This window comes from Chamaea fasciata, unplaced genomic scaffold, assembly GCF_029207755.1.
Source record: "Chamaea fasciata isolate MVZ Bird 193981 ecotype frontalis unplaced genomic scaffold, bChaFas1.0.hap1 SCAF_8, whole genome shotgun sequence".
Classification (NCBI taxonomy): domain Eukaryota; kingdom Metazoa; phylum Chordata; class Aves; order Passeriformes; family Sylviidae; genus Chamaea; species Chamaea fasciata.
Genome location: NW_027094093.1, coordinates 11,210,464 through 11,224,229, shown reverse-complemented (window position 1 = coordinate 11,224,229; position 13,766 = coordinate 11,210,464). Strand labels below are relative to the sequence as shown.

General features: G+C 41.1%; 1 protein-coding gene across 1 annotated transcript in view; it reads right to left on the bottom strand.

The window, feature by feature from the left end:
* Positions 1 to 13,766, bottom strand: part of PLCL1 (phospholipase C like 1 (inactive)) — a 184,263-nt gene that overhangs the window by 117,427 nt on the left and 53,070 nt on the right. The window lies entirely within an intron of this gene.

Sequence of the window (13,766 nt, the reverse complement as noted above, 5' to 3'; positions counted from 1 at the left end):
TCATGAATCCTTTTCTCCAAGATAGTAACATGCTGAGGTAGTAGCTGCACTTCAGGCACTACTTCCAGTAGCAGGTTCAGTTCCACAGTTACGAGTGTCCATGACTTTGCTACCAGGAGTAAAATTGTAATGTATTTCCAGCATCAGCACACAGGTTAGCAAAACTGTCCTTCGTCAATAGGACACCTTCCTTCTTTGCACCAACAAGTACAAAGGAAAAGCCGTCAATATGCCTCCCTCATATAATAACCCCCGGCCTGCTGTATTGCAGAGCTGTCAGTTTGCTTTTGTAAACTTAGATGACTGATCATATTGGTAACAGACCTTCCTATTTTGTCTTCTCAAGTCTGCTTTATCCTCCTCCAAAAAAGAAAAAATACTTTTTTTTTGATTGCTTTGTCTAAAAATCTAGCCTGAAGATGTTTTATACCTTGACTTGAATGTTTGCATAACGTTTCCCTAAAAATGCTCTCAGACTGCATACTCACTCATAAAAGCTGTCAGAACATGATGAAACTGTTTTAAGTTGACAATTCAAGAAAATGCAGAGATATTATCCTGCTTGGGCTGAACCGTTCTTTTTCAAAAACAGATCATGGGGAGGAGACAGATTCTTTCTTGTGAGAAAGCAACGGGGGGGAAGATTGCCTCTGTGAGGAAGACCCCCTCACACTCTCTCAGCGGAGCACCAGGCAGCTACTGGTTGCAAATATTTGACTTTAGGCTGCTGAACAGAAGCCCTCACCAGTACCAACTTGAACCAATCATGGCAGCATGTTGAGAAGGAAGTCTCCCCAAACACTATCAAAAATACGAATCAACTACAGATACTAGCCATTCTCCAGTGACACAACCTGCTTCCTAAGCTGAATGAGACTTCAGGAGACTACTGAGGCAGAACAGTGTTTTCTGCACTGAGATGCTGGGAGATCAGCACCAGCCCTGCCTCCTGCTGCTAAGCACCTGATCCTTGGAAACGCATGCTGCTTAACACTGGGTAGTAATGTTACTTACATAGTGAGGTGCTCATTAAAGGACTGGGTCCACAAAAACAGTCCTTCCCTGAACAGAAACATTCACAATTACAGCTGGATTGCAGCCATGCCCTTTGGATATATTCTTCTCTGTGAAGGGGAAGTCTGCTAATTAGAATGCTACAGCTCTAAAGTAACAAATGTCTTTCAAGCAGAAACTTCTGAGGTTTTTAACTTCTTTATGCATTTATTTTAATGCCTGTTTCACACTAATCATATAGCATGCAATTTGAGTGCAAAACTACAAGTATTTACTTTTTAACCTAGCTGAGACCTCTCCTAAGATTCACTCTTCAAAAACATTTGAATGCTGTAAACTATACATCTCTCCAAAAGAAATAAGATCTTGTTTAAAAATAAAAACCTAGAAAGTGTTCTGTACTTAGTTTGCTAATGGATCAGTGTCTGAACTTTAAAGACCTTAACCACACAGCTCCTCAAACCTACTTCCTTGACCATGCTGAAGTTTGACTGGCATGCACCAACTGCAGTACCAAAGAGAGTTGCCTTAAGATATCTGCATTTCCAGTTGCCTGAGTCAGCCTAGTTTTAGCACATAAGCTCTCCAATTCCTGACGTTTTGATTCTGCAACCTACATGTCACCACTTAGAAAACCAAACCTTTTCATTTGTAAAAAAATATTTTAACAGAGCCACTAGACCTTTTTTTTTTTACCAAGAGCTCACTCCCTAAAAAACAAAAAACACTCTGAAATATACGAAATCCTTATTTTAAAATCATACCTCCTTGATAATTTTGGAAAAAGTGTCTGGGTCACAGCAGGGTCACCCAGAGTCCTGTAGACAATGTGACAGAGATGCTGGCTTGTCTTTTCTGGTGCACACCGAGGTCCTGCTGCTCTCCCTTCCCATGATCAATCCCAGGTTCTTTCCAGCACTACTATTTTCCATGGGTCTTCTTTCACAGAGTATCTGCATTTTTAATTATTTCCCCAAAAATATGCCAACTTGTATTTTTCCACTTTAAACCTCATTTTACTTCTTGAGTATATTTTTAAGCTTCCAGAAACTTTCTCCCATTTACATTATTTCTCTGACTTGCCAAGCAGCATGAGCAAATAAATTCCACTGTCAAGTTCAACCACCTCTGCAGCTCACTTCTGCCTTTATAGAGAAACAATGTTAAACAGAACATGCCATTTTATGAGATCACCCTCAGTCCAGGTCAAGATTCTGCACACAACACCAGCTAGTCAGGCTGGGAAGAAGACCCAAGTCTACATGTCTGACAGCCTCAGTGAAAAATCTACTTTTATTCTCCTCAGCTGAGTCCTTATGCAAAACCTGATCCCTGGATACTCCTCCCATGACTGCATACTGCTGTTCCCCGCTCCGTCCCTGAGCTGTCCTGTTCATCCCACAGCTCAGCAAGAAGGTTCTGCAAGACTAATCCCTTCATTACAAAGCAGTTTCATCCTTTCCTAGACAGAGCAGGCACTTCATCACCTACTTGTGTAATTTAATTTAAAGTTTTGATCAAATCTGCCTGGCAGAATTTGTCCTTTATAACCTGATGTTGTTTATTACTCCCTGATCTTCTGCAGACTTCCCTTCCTAGATCAGAGCCAAGAAACTGTCTCATTTGCTACACAGCTATACGCAATTTTGTGACTTTGAGGCCTGTTGATTTTATTTTTCCCCCCAAAAATCCTCCTTTGTAGGGCACCTCTTCCTTCTTTTCACCCAGAAAAGAAGGCTGTGAGTTTACACAGCTCATCTAGCTTTGTATATATTAAGTGTGGTTTATACTTATTTTTGTAATTTGGCTGCATAAGGCATTTTTTTTTCAGATTCTTGAAAGGAAGTATTCCCTAGTCTGTTAGCATTATTGGATTATAGGTCATTCAAGGGTCTGTTAGCTGCTTTGAAGCTCCTGCATTTAAGGGACAAAACTGACCTTGGAGTGTGTGAAGAAGTGAGGAAATGCAGTTTATTATAAATACAGCTCATTCAACCTACCTCTGCTAAGCCATTGCCAGGCCATGCCCCACATCCGGGACTGCCCGTCAACCCCAGTGGGGGCCTGTAAAAGCTGCCTGTGGGGTGAAGGATGGGGGGGTATCTCCACCAGACCCTCCAGAAGGAAGCAATGAGCCCAGCCCTGCCTCCCCCACCACATCCCTGTGCCTCCAGGCAGGGCAACACTGTGAGCTGCTGCTGGCTCCTGTGGTACCTATTGGTTTTTGTAGGTATTTTTTCACAGCTAGCCTAAATTTCTGCAGAGCCAACAGTGAAATAGCCCAGAGTCTTCTTCCCAATAGTGGGCATCCTTAGAAACACTCATACACTGTTGGCAAAAGGAGGTTTTCTGGTACAGATCAAGTTTTTCCTGGAGTTCTTCTAAGATCAGTTCACAGTGTAGCTGTATCTGGAGACAGTGATAATTTTTACAACATTCCATTGCACTGGGGATTGATTTTTTTTTTTAAGACACCAAAATGTAAACTTTTACACTCTACAAACTCTGTTCCCTCTGTGCACAGAAATCCTTCTGATGATAATGACTTATTCTTTTCACACATTTAAAGGAAAAGTGGTCTTGTTTAGAGGGTTAAAAGTGCTCATATAAAAAAGGACACTAAGCCAATAGAGAAATTAGGACCACTGCTAAGGACAATTTCTGAGGAGTAATGTCACAAAATAGACATCTTCAGCACTAATTGTGTCTCATTCTGAGTGTCAGGTTAGTGTGATATTTATGTCACATTTTTATTTTTCCTGACTAACAAGGCTGAGAAAGACTGTTCCATGTCAGTAACACTTTGTGTTAACCACCGAAGCACCAGTCCATTCTTTCCTTGTCTAGCTCTGGTTCTAGCTCTGTTGAAAACAAGAACCATTTGCATGTGTCTGAGCTCAGCCCTGAATGCCTCCTCTTGCCAAGACTCATTTATCAGTTTAAGTAAACTATAATGTAATTTCAAACAAAAGTTACTTGAACTAGTAGCTGGAATATTTCAGCAAATAGCTGAACTGCTTTCCATGGCCATCTTGTAGCAGCTTTCAAGACCAAAATTAGTACAGAATGTGTATTTTCTTCATAAAATAGTAATCTTTAAGGAGCTCTACTCTTTTTCTGAAATTATTTGCCACATACTCCAGTGCGGAAAGTTGGCATCTTCCCAGTAAAAGCCAATGGAGCTATACAGCTTTATTCCAACTGGAATTCCCACATTAGCTGTGCTGTATGTTTCATTTGTAAGTGTATGGTTTGGGATTAATCATACTAGAAACAGGATGAACAAATGCATTACCACTGTTAAAAAGAATCACATGCCTTAACTATCTCCTCAATCCTCTCCTATAGCCCTATTGATCATGCTGCTTTCTCTTAGAAGAAAATTACCGTCACAGTTGCTCAAAATGTGTGAAAACGACATTTCTTGGCTTATACTATACAGTGAAGGGGGCCATGTGAAATGTTGCAACTTCCATACAAATACAGCAGTTGCCTTCTTTTCCCTAGAATATTAAGTTTTTCTAATACACACTTATAAGAATCACAAGTTTCCATCTCACAATTTATGCCTGCTGGTAGCAGTTACTTGGAAAAGAATTATTTCAGCAAAGCCAGTATAATTACTAATGATCTCATGACTTGTTACTCTTTTTAGATGTTCAGTAAACCATCCGTAAATTCATTCCACCTACTATCTGTTTAACTTGTCAGGCAAGCTTACTGACAAGGGAGCAAGAACAGCTTTTAAAAGGAAGGAACCAAACCAAACACATACGCCTTTGCCCTGAGGGATAAGTGCAACTACTGAGGCAAACCCAAAAAAATCTTTTAATCTGCTGTCGTAAATGCCTGTCCCAACATCAAACATCACTCCAAATAAGCGTGCAGCCACATGCAATGGCCACATGCACAGCAGCTTAACTTAGTGGGTTTTTCCTTTATTCCGACCCCCCTTAACTCTTTTCTGACTTTTTTGCCTCTGAGCCACTCTTTGCCCTTTGCCACCTCTTTTTCCTTTTCATGGCTCAGCAGAGCTGGCAGGAGCTTGGTTCCTCCAGAGCAGGGAACCAGAAGTCACCTGCAACTCCGAGCAGCTACTCCCCAGCTTCTACTGGCTGGAGTGGATGAAGCAGACAAAGCAGTTAACAACGATCTGCCCTTTCCTGATCCATTTAAACACTTTGCCATCTCCTTTAAACTTTCCCTCAGCTCTGCTAGAAGATGAAACCCACTTGGACAAATGCCAGCCTGAGGCAGTATTTCTGTCTGCTCACAAAGCACTGCGAGGGGGCAGAGCAAATCCCGTTCTCCACTACCCGGGTGCTTCCAGGTTCTGCCCCTCTGACTCGCTCCAGAAGCGTTCAGCGCCGCTGGCTGCCCTTCCAAACACGTGCTGACATACACAATCTAAATCCGTCTCCACAGAAGCATGCAGGTTCTGCTAGCAAACTGAAGCTCTTGAACAAGTTAAGCGTGTTGTCTGCAGTTCAGCTAGTCGAATATGAGCAAGATACAAGCTCTTCTCCACCTCACAACCAATCCCATGGCAATCATATTTGCTTTTAAATAGATTTAAGTCTAATGCTGTATATACTCTTCTCAGCAGAGCTAGAGCCATCATTTTTCCAATTATTCCATACTCCTGCAGGCTGCCTAAGTTGTACAACTATCAAAAGCCCCCCCCAATCTTTTACTCGTTAAGTTTCCATATTCTTTTGTGTTTCTTTTCTAGTAATTCAAAAGAAAATTCTATGAGGTTGTTTTTTGTTTTATTGGTTTGTTTTTAAATAACTAATGCTCTTGGCCCCAAGAGTTAGTCACAATGGACTGCTCATTTTTTGGCATGTCTTCTGAGTATTTTTCAGCACATTCTCAATGGCATTATGCAACCATTTCGTTAGTCTCCACTGTTTCACTTGGCAGTAAGGTGAGTTATAAAATGATGTCAGCTCCTGGAAAAACAGAAAAGCCAGAGGACAGTTTCAGGGGTATACAAACCCTAAAATCCCATCCAACCTGGAATTCAGAGATCTACAGATCTCTGAATTCATCAGATATGATGATGATAAGCCACATCATCATATCACAGTTATCAAAAACATATGGAGCCACACAGCTACTCCCATCACCACTCCATTACTCACCCCATCCCCCAACAAAAAAGGGCACATTTGGTCCCATTTTTAGAGAACTTTTTTGGACAACCAAAGGTGAAGTGGCATCCAGTTCAGTGCACAAGACAAAGCAATGATGTACAGCCTCCCTCTCCGTGCTCTTCACTATTGCGGTTTGGTATGATATGCATGACACGAGTCAGCACAAGGTAACAAAGCAGAATTTGTCATCACCTTGCCACCTGACAACCCTACTGAGCGGTTCTTACTCCAGAAATAAAGATATAACTAGATCTTCCAGATGCCTGATCACAGGTAGTCTTTCACAGAAGAATACACAGCATGTTTTTGCCTCAAAAAAGTCAGTGGCTTCTGGCAAGCCAAATGTTTCCAGAGCAAACAAAAATAAGCATGGAAATAGTGCTGACAGAAAAAAGTTGTTTCTTGAGCAGAGAATCTCCTTCCCCCCACCTGCCATGACACTGAATGCCAGGTGGAATCATCTCTTCAGGGACCAGAGAACTGAAAACTCCAAATGCTCAGAATTATAAATTAAAATGTGAAAAAGTTGATTTTATCAAAGTGCAGTTATCTGAAGACCACCTGACACATTCAAGCAACTGTTGGCAAACACGAGACACGGGGAATGGACATGTTTTGCCGGTTATCTCTAGACATCTACAATTAAACAAGTAACACAGTAGAGCTTCCCTCACACACAGACCCCAAAACAATCCAATACTAGTGCTGTTGTTGCAAAACAGACTGAGCATGTGGATCTTTTCCCAACTCCGAAGCAGCTGGCACTGCAGTCTGAGGATCACATTACTTCTGTCAGCATCAGGGCTTGTCATTAGCTGTTAGCACACCAGAGGGGACAGGGTAATCTTCACAGAAGGTAAGGGAAAAAGAAAGGGCCACATGGGTGGGGGAGAGCCCCTCATCCCCAATTCAATCCTCTCAACACAGTCGAACATAACGCGGCAGAAATAAAATGAGGAAAAATCCTACTGTCAGGGGAACAGTCACAAACTGACAGCCCCCAGAAATGCACTGTGCTTTCTGATACAGCAGAGCATGCAATTTCATAAGGAACAATTAGAGCAACGCATAACACCCAGTGGAGCAAAGAACTGCTGACAAAGCTATTGCATCTATATATGTCAGTATTTTCTAACCAGTATCTACAGAAGTCTCTGTAAACTCCTGTCAGAATGAAATATGTCATAAATAAGAATTCACATTTTTTAAGCAATGTCGCTGAAATGAAATACCATACATCAAGTGGATAAATAAGAGTTTGCAAGTAAAATCTGTGGGGTAAAGGCAGAGCAACCAAAACCCATGCCTCATTTTTGCAACTAGAAGAAGCTATTGTTCTTTTTTGAGTGACTGCATTCCATTCTTAACACATTTGAGACCTGAAGAAATGATCCTGAAAGCCTTTAAAAATAAAACTGAGCTAATATTTGTACTTTTCCACTAAGCCAAGCTCTCCTCTGCCAAGCACTCGTGTAAGTATTTAATTGCAGTTTCACGCATTAATCAAAATCATTGGGAGCACAGAGAAGAAATTCACAAGTATCTGCAAGGACCACAAAGGTCAAAGGTATAAAAAAATATAAGTTGTTACACTCTGTTTCAAATGCACCTTTGAATACTGCCAACACGAATACAATTATTTTTGAGAAGGCTAATTACATGAAAAACCAAGAGAAGATGTAGAAGCTATTTATGGCACTACAACAGTATTCTTTTTTTCTTATTTTCAATACAGAAACAGCACTGGATGAAGAGTCTGTGCTTACAGTGTCTAGTGCACCATACATGTCCCTGCCAAATCTGCTATAGCAATGCAGGCAGCACACATATGCTGACCCTGATTTTCTCCTCCAAACTTTATCATTTTGCCTTCAGGGCATTTAAATTCAAACACTGTTCAGAAAACCACTGCTCAGGTAAGCGTATTTCCCCGTGTTTTATGTAATACACATTCAAAGGCAAGCAAAATAAGGTCCCGAGCAAGAACAGCCAACTACTTTTACATGGCAAGAGCCATGGTTTGGTGCTTGTAGGGGAATTTCAGAGACTGCTGTTGCATTAACCAGTGCTTTTGCTACTTTAGAGGCTCTCACTGAGTAAATCTACACGGGATAATTCATGGCCCTACTCTGAACTATTGTGTTTGCTTGATCACAGTATGCCAGTCTCTGTGATGGGCCTCCCACAAAGGTCACAGCCAGCTACAATGCAGGAAGAAGAGACAAGTCAAAAAGGAAGCAAAGGGATGATCTGGGGTAAAGAAGAAATAAGAGAAGACCCCAAAATACTTCTCAGGGGCCTTGCTCCTCAGAGCTTTCAATTCTAGGATTCATCTAAATAGAGTCAGCAGACACTTCTCTGCACCCACAGCTTTGATAAGCTCTCACAGTCTGGTAGCTTCAATAAAGCAGAAACAAAGCGTGAGTTTGCCTTTATTATGGCACTATGTGGTACACCATAAATAACCGCTTAGAAAGAATAACTAGACAAACACTTCAAACTGCATTTGTCAGATAAACTGGCTAGAAAACATTTGGTGATCTTATCAGCCTTGCTATTGTACTTATTAATTTGCTTTTAAGTCCAGCAAGCAATAGCACCGACAGCATGTCTCTTAGTCACTCATGATGTCTCATTCTTTTTACTCCTCATCCCCCAGAGGGCCCACTAAAAGAATGGGGCATTAGAGAGAGGAAGGCTTGCTAACCCTGCCAAATGCAGGAAATGCAGCCCAACCATCAGAGCGTCATCTCTGGGCCAGCGTAGCAGAGTGCTGGGGGTTCTGGTGCACAGGTACATCTCTGCTGGGCAGAGAGTGGATATCCCCCTACTCAACACTCTGCAACTCCTCTGCAGGCACCACTAGGCAATTCCAGGGGCTGTGGGGACAGCAGCCACAGTAGGACTTGAACCCATTGGTAATTTAAAGCCTCTACAGGATTTACCATCTATCGAGAGCAACAGCATAGCTTGTATAAACTTGAACAAACATAACTACCTCGATGGAGTTGCTTAGCTGTTTAAAATTATGTGAAAATGTGCAAAAAAAGACTTTCTAACAATCAGGTATGCATAGCTGGGAGTTTAAAGGGAATTTTCTACAAACAAGACAGTTGTGAACATACATAATGCTTCTCAAAATTTGATGAGCTTTTTGTATATTAGGAAGCACCACAGTAGCTCTCCAGCATAAAGTTCATTCAGTATATATTGGTTTTAAATATTCTTGTAAGTTTCTGAAAATCACATTTATAACTTAAGTCTTTTTAGAAGAAGTTCAAGAAAGCTAAACTTAAGCACCATCACTTTCTAGCAGAAACTCCCCCACCACTTTTGGGTTGCCCTGGTACGGGGGAGGAAAAATGTTTTTTTCCTAAAATCTGATCCACTATCCTCTATTTTTAAGAGTAGTCATACCCTTGGAAACATGAGTAAGGTAACATTCCAAGCCAAGTCATCTATTACCCTGTATTTCAGAGGTCTAATCTCAGATGGATGAAAGCATTACCTCCTTCCTTTTGGTAGGCTTGCATTTTTCACCCATTCCTGTCTTAGAATTAAAACACCATCCTAGAGTGATAGTTGCCAGTCAGGGGTGTTATTTCTTGTAACTGCCTCCTGGTGGTCACAAGTCACTTGGAAAGGAGGGGAGAGAGTTCTTCCCTTCTAATTGCTTTTCTGTATAACACTGCCTGGATATAGATCCCTGAGCTTAAAAGGGTTCAAAAGGGATCAGACAAGCTTACGGAAGAAGTATCTACCAAAAGATAGTAAACACGATGGGGAAGGGTGCGTTTGGCTTAGAGAATCAGAATGCCACAAGAAGACTCTTCCCCATCTTATACTTTTTTAACTGTAAAGTTGTTGCTGTTCCCCATTCCCACAATCTTCTGGGTAGTGAGTACACGTTTCTTTCTTTCACACTGGTTAAGTTGCCACATAAGAGAATCGTGCCATCAGCAAAACGGACGTATTCTAGCACCATTTTTAAGCTATGTGGCAAATGTGTATGTCTTGGATTTTCTACTATAGTCAAGACAGTATTAAATAGGAAGGTGCAAGGAGGGTTTACTTTTCACATCAGTGTTTATGTAAAAGCAAACATAATTTAAGTGACTTATTTAAACATGGAAGTTGCAACCTGATTTAAAGCCTCAGCACTGTTAATTTTTTTTTTCTATTGGCATACCCTAACATTTGAAAATGTGCCAGAGCAAATTACAATAGAAACTGTCAAACGCTCTCTCAAACCTGTGCAGTTAAGAAAAAGTGGTTTCATTGCCCTGCGTTACTCTCTTTTATGCTAATTTTGTGGGTGAAAAACTGGTTAACACATCTTCTGTGCTGAAGGCAGCCCAACGGGATTTTCTCTACTAAGGGAGCAGGGGGCACCTGGAGGACAAGCAGCAGTGTGAGAGGCCCGGCCCCCCTGGGGTGCAGCACTGCAGCTCCCCTGCACAACTTTAACAACACAACCATAGATCTCAAATGGGTTCAGCTGCACCTGTTTCCACATTGACGCAGCTACTCCACCACTGTGCCATAGCTTGCTTGGAGTTGCAAACAGGCTAAAAATTCAAGCCTCTTCTTACAAAGATGGGATTTCCTCACAAGGGTTAATTTTAATGATGGCATTAACAAAGTAACATCTACCCACAGCAATGCCATGGATGAAAAAGCACATTTGCTGAGTTTACTCCCTGTCAGCTGAGTTTTCAGCCATACTATGTATCTATTTATTTAGCACCAGTCCTTTATGTGACTGATCTCATTTCCTCTTCAATAATAACTTTGTATTTAATATCCATCTTGTGTAAGAAGCCACCTGACCACACCAAAACCTCTAATGCTTGGAACAGCTTTCCTACTCCCTACACAACTTTTCTCAAGGCTCAACCAAAGATGAGAACCTCTGTAAACCATCCCCAGAGGCATTAATTTTAGTCACTCAAATCTTTTTAACGGCTCATCAGTGCTGATGAGCATCTTGATTACATTTTCAGCAGTAACTCAAGCAATGGCAACAATTAGTTAACTAATTGTATGTGCACCAAGAAAGTAACACTTGAGTTTCTTTTAATAATGCATCACTATTCATTTACCAGTAGCCCAATAACACCACGACTATTATATTAAAAAAAAAGTTCTTCCCATCATAAGAGACAACCTACCTGTATTAAAAAAAGTATCTGGTAAACTCTTTCTCCTAATGGGATTCACAGGAAATCATATGTACCCCTGCAAATTCCTACAACAACTATTTTATTGCTTCAGGAAAACAAAAAATCATTCATGAAGTTAAACAACTATAATTTTTGCTTGGCATTTTCAAAACAATAAATATATGAGGTAACTGCTCGTGCCTTCAGGCCACTGAGCTCTGACTTCATATCACTAACTAAAGCAAACCTACATTGTACGAAACATCTCAGCAACAAGCATAGTTTGAATTATTCAAATCCAAAATGTGAACTTACAAATTCCCCTTTTTAAAAAAAGTGCTAATAAATTATCCTTTCTGGGACTACAAGCAAGAGATTTTTTGTGATTTTTAATGCTAACAGCCTTAGCTGAAAGATGGGAAGGGCTAATCCTTAAGCAAATGTTGGAGTTGTCTTGGCTGCTTCCAAGAGCTCCAGAGCCTTTAGTGGCATTTAGCCACAGTGAAAGCCCTGACAGAGTGCAATGTACTTGGATCCTGCAAATGCCATGGCAAACTTGTTCGCCGTTTGGGAGGTCTGCACCCTCAAATGCAAACATTTGGACCATGGATCCTCCTTTACAAATGCAGAGTGGTGGGTGGGCTACACTCCATGTGGCTGTGTTCAAATCTCCTGTGTTGGCAGCAATCCCCAGTCCAGCAGACTCCCTCAGCATATGCATAATTTTAAAACACACTACAACAACATTTAAACCATGGACATGCTTAGTTTATTGGATCGAGGCATGAGTATCTATGCTTGTGGGACTCGCTCTGGGCAAAATTCCTAAGCTTTGGCATTGAAGGGGTTTTTTCCTGCACTGTCCAAAAACAATAAAAGTAACTGTGAAATAGAGTACACAAACCATTTCTTCCTCCTTCCCTTCAATCACCTGGCAAGTCCAAAAAAGGACTGAACACAGTCTGTTCCAACAGGCACAAGTTTGGGGTTTTTCCATTATAAACACGTATTTCGGCAGCCTATCCCGATTTGGTATAATTTTGATGCGATACAATCCTGTTTACTTCTGGTCTCTGCCAACATTACCTTCCTTTTCTATTTTGGTTCCACTAAACAAAACATTTAAATGAAAAGCACACTATTTTTATTTTTTTTGTGTGTGTGTTCTAAAATACACACATCTGTTATAAATACCTAAGCTTTCTAGAACCCTCAAAACACACACCTCACGCACTCCAACATCCCTAGACTTCCCCTTGGCAATATGCACCAAACCAAATTGAACAAAGCTGATCCTAACAAGGGAAGCTGCAGCAAACAAAAATGTTCAGGTTCTTGAATTTATTCTCAGCAGTTTCATCAGTATGAACTTTTTACACCCACTAAACAAGTTAGCAATTGCCAAGTAGCAACACACACTGGAAGTCTCAACAGAGTCTTTCAGGGTGAGACAACATCCTGAGGTCATCTAACTGCTCCATTTTTGAGGAATGTGAGGAAATGTATGAACAAACAACAGGCACACATACGTTACTTGTCTTAAAACTAAAAAAGCAGGGGAGAGGGGGGAACCCAACCCAAACCAGTGGTAGCTACAACAAACTCCTTTAACCTGAGCCATTAATGATTCATCTTTTATCAACATAAATAATATGCACTTCTGCAAGCTCCTAGTTCTTGAATCTCTGCGCACATAACCATGACTGCAACTGTTACTACAAAATAAACAAACCAAAGTGTTAGATCTGGAGGCCAGAAAAACAAGCAACTTGCAAAAACAGCCAGTTGAGTTCTCCTCTTTGCATAAAGGCTACATAATACCCCAGTAAACTTTATGGACTACTGGATCTACAATGTCATGCTACATCCAAGAGTTCTGTTGGCTTATAAGGACCTAATCCAGCCTAACTCAGAAGTGTTGGCTCTGTTGTGAATCATCAGATGCTGGCAGTAAATGCCACATTCTTGTGATTTTGCCAGTGTTTCCACAAGTAGACTGGAGACGCATGAGACTGGCAGCAGCTCCATCTCAATATCCTCAAGGTGCCCTTCTCTTCACTACACTCATCAGAGACACAAAACACATTCACAGGTTATCTACAGGTGGTTCCCCACCAAACATCCTCCAGATCCAAACCACAGTCAGCTGCCCTCAGTAGCTAATGGCATTTAAAACAATGCAGAGTTCTCAGGGCAGCCCCACTTTCATGATCTGAGGAGGGGGCATTTTAGGTCATGACCATCACTGGGAAGCCTTTCAAAGAAGGTGGGTCTTGAGGCACCACAAATTTTAAAGATCCAATTTGTGCTGTCCCCAGACTGATCCTAAAAGGGATGAACTGATCCTAAAACTGCTGTTATCCTATTTTCAGTGCTAACACTACTTAGTTTGTACAGGTTAGCTTTTCCACAAGACTAGACTTCCATCTCTTCA